Raw genomic sequence first — 3,891 nt, 5'->3', positions numbered from 1 at the left:
GCTATTTGTTTTCCCAGAGTTCAGCAGGATTATCATTAATGACATTTTAAGAACAATTCAAGCCATGTGTTGGGCATTTCACTGACATGATTGAGTAAGGACATTTTCAAAACGTCTTTGATAAGGTGATGAGAGGCTTGGTAATAGGATTATGGCACATAGTATGTGACAGCTGGTTAAAGGAATTGTAGCAAATTTGAGTGCTTAGCGTTTGAAAGTAGAGCAGAAAAACCAGTTCAGTGTAAAAGGGGCTGCCAATTATCAATGAGCCCTTACTCTAACTTAGAATCATTCTTTTGGCTTTAATCTAATCCTTTTTTTTCTTCCTCCCTAAGCATATTTTGACAAGCAATGCTTTTACTATTTTATAGACAAGATAAAAGAAAAACACCAGTACAATTATAATGATGGCAATTACATCCAGTAAGTAGTACTGATAAAATGGTAATTCATTGCCTACAGCTCTTAAATGAGAAGCACCTCTGTGTTTTATTGTGTACTCAATCCAGAAAACAGCAAGTTCTTTTGGGGCCAGTGGTACATCTCTATGTAAGGCAGACATACGCTTCATGTTCTCTTGGTAAGAAGGGTTTTCTATGACAGTCTTCACAGCCTCATATACAAGTTCCCTCTTCAAATAAGCCAAGTCCAATATGATCGCAACTCCTTGTACTTTGAGACGCAACAGGTTATCATACTGATCGGCAAAGATTGGGATGCCAACCATGGGGACGCCATGATAGATGGCCTCATAAACCCCATTTTCACCACCATGGGTGATGAAAGCTTTTGTCTTCGGGTGACTCAGCAGCTCATTTTGAGGAAGCCAGTTCATTATTTTGGTGTTGTTTCCTATTGTGGAGGGCACATCTCCAATATATCGCCAGATTACCTTCTGAGGGAGCTGAGCCAAACCTGCTGCCACTTCAGTGGCCACTGCTGGAGGAAGTATGGTTACAAAACTTCCTAAGGAGAAGATCACTACACCATCCTCACCAGAGCTGTCCATGAATTGCTGCAGATCAGGAGAGAGGGGCTTGCCTGGGCTGCACTGAAAACCCCCAATGTAGACCAGGTTCGGCATGGTCGGCCTTGGGAATTCAAGGACAAAGTCAACCTTCATTAAGTAGATATCTGCCTGTTGGTAAAGTTCTTTCATTGTAATGTCACTTTTGAGATAAAGCTGACACAGTTTATTGTATGCTGGGTATATATAGAAGCTGCCCATGAAATTAGACAAACCATATAGAAGAACATTCATCAATCTGTCTAAAAACACCATTCTGTCCGTCAAGCGTGAATTTAGCATAGGGACGTAGGAAAGTGGCGATGGAGCTGTATTAAAGTGGAGGTCTCCAGCTACCATCCATCTGCCAAAGAGCACTATTGGGATATCAAGGAAATGAGCCAACATAACACCAGCTGCATTATAAGGGTCGGCTAAAACCAGATCAAAATCTGCAGCTTTCAATCGTTCCAGCAATGCAGGATTCTCGAATATTACCTTAATGACTGGAATTACCGCCTCAGTACTCAGAGAAAATAAGCTGAAGCACCGCCAGACAGCTGAGATGCCGGATAGGAAACCATCTTCAGTATAGACTGAGTTGAAGATAAAGTCATGGAATTCTTTCATACTGAGTATTTTACGGGACTGACCTGAGGGCAGGTGGATGGTTTCCAGGATGAAATCTTCGGAGGTTTCTTCAACACTGGAGAAGTCGCTTGTCCTCAGCACTGTCACTTCATGCTTCCTCTCCACCAGCTCCAAGAGCAGGGTTTTCATGAGCAACCAATGGCTCCCATCTGTGGGAACACAAAAGATCTTGGCTGCTTCCATGCCGGTGTTCCTTGCAGAAAATAACATCACAGAACACAAAAGAAATGTTGGAAAAGCTGCTCTGCTTTTTATTGTCATTTTCCGTCATGAATCTAAAGCAATAATGAAAGGTGTTGAGTCTCAATGCTGAAAGCTGCACTGTTTAAGTTTTCAATGTCCCTTCCCCCACATGTTTATCACTGGCAACACCCAATAGAGATGATTGGTTCCACTCCAGATTCACGCCTCCTTGTTCTATGCTCTTTTAAGAAATATTTGCACGAACTGTTTTATAAATTGAAGCCGGGTTCTTCAGCTCGAACGCAGTAAAGAAATATTGTGTGTGTGTAGCACGTTCAATCGAAATGGGTTTATTTTTAATTTGACACATGAAGCAACAGTCAAAGTTAGACTGAGGTCAACAGCTTAACTTCGGGACCAATGAGGAGGTGGGCAGTTAATTTTGAATGAATACACTTACAATATGTAACTCAAAGCTCATCTGTTGCAAAGATTGAAATACAAATAAAATTGTTGCAAATGTCAGAAATGTGTTACAAATTGCATTCACCACAAGGGGCGCACATTTCATCAAACATTGCCTTGCAGGGAAGCCTACTCTTGAGGGGGTACCTCATTGTCGTGTCTGAACTGGCAAAAGGTGGCGGTGTGGTTGGACTTTTCAATGTTGAGATTGTTATTTGCACAGAAGAGGCCATTTGGCCTATCGTGCCTGTGCTGGCTCCCTGAAAGAGCGAGCAAAATTACAGGGGTTACTCCAGTCTATGTTCTGCACAGGAGGTGTGGTTGTTCTGGGAAGAATATTTACTTTTAATGTCAATTTACTTCTTTAAAAAGGTCCATCTTTATCGTGAATAAAGCATGTATTTCTCCTCTAAATTTGTGTGGCTTCAATATGTTTGTAAAATGGATCATAGTGCACACTATTAGTGCTGTATATCTCTCACACCCTGTGTCCACTTCCTGACTCTCATTGACCTCTAGTGTAAGTATATCTCTTTAGACTTGCATTTCTTAATATCAAGCTATCAAACTTATCTATATTCGCAATCCTTGGGTTGCCTGCTTCCCCCTTACCATATCCGAGCCTCCTCTGTTACCTCCCTGGGTAGCTTGAGCCATTAGTGTATCTTCTGCTATGCACCACTATTTTTGCTCATAAGTCTGTCCTTGTTTGACTGCGACACTCCTGGGGGTGTTAAAGGTGTTGGCTCGGCTCTGTCTTCAGTCCACCTATTGGGATAAGCTCTAAGCTCAGCTGCTGATATTTCTCCTCTTTGAAGCTCCAGTTCTGTTTTTAGCTTTTTAAAAAATAATCAGTTCCTATCCAACAACAACAAACTTGCATTTATATAATGCCTTTAGTGAAGGAAAACAGCCTAAAGGCTCTTCACAGGAGCAGGGCTCAGTGTTAAATTGTGTTTGATCATCTCTCCTGTGAAGTGCCTTTGGGGATTTTACAATGTCAAAGGCGCTATATAAATGCAAGTTGCTGTTGATTTAATTAGACCAAAAATTGACAGAGCCAAAGAAAGACATATCAGGACAGATGACCATGTGCTCGGCCTAAGTGGCCTTTAAGGATGGTCTTATAGAAGGAGAGAGAGGTGGAGAGGTTTTGGGAGAACATGCCAGAGTTAAGGGCCTAGATGGCTGAAGGCAAAGCTCCCAATGGTGGGATAAAGGAAGTGGAGGATGTACAAGAGGCCAGATTTAGAGATATACAGAGGTTTGTAAAGTTGGAGGAGGTTAGAGAGATAGGGAGGGATAAGGCCATGGAGGGATTTGTAGATCAGGATTAGATTTTTAATACTGAGGTGTTACAGGATCAGGAAACAATGTAGATCAGCGAGCACAGTGGTGATGGATGAGCAGGACTCGGTGTGGGTTAGAATAAGGGCAGCCTTCAGATTTGCTTGATTACAGTTGTCAGTTTGCTCAAATTTTTTTTAAGTTTCATTCCACTACCCATCTCCCCATTCTCCTCCCCTTACCACCTAAGTTTGCCAACAAGAGTTGGACGTATACCTGGAGGATTGATCACGTGACAT

The 3,891-nt window shown here is 42.0% G+C and overlaps 1 pseudogene; it reads right to left on the bottom strand.

Moving 5' to 3' along the window:
* Positions 1-307: 307 nt before the first annotated feature.
* LOC137383602 (UDP-glucuronosyltransferase 2C1 pseudogene) lies at positions 308-1,840 on the bottom strand (annotated as a pseudogene).
* Positions 1,841-3,891: the final 2,051 nt, after the last annotated feature.

This window comes from Heterodontus francisci, chromosome 24 (assembly GCF_036365525.1).
Source record: "Heterodontus francisci isolate sHetFra1 chromosome 24, sHetFra1.hap1, whole genome shotgun sequence".
In the NCBI taxonomy this organism is placed as follows: domain Eukaryota; kingdom Metazoa; phylum Chordata; class Chondrichthyes; order Heterodontiformes; family Heterodontidae; genus Heterodontus; species Heterodontus francisci.
This window is presented reverse-complemented; position numbering and strand designations above follow the sequence as displayed.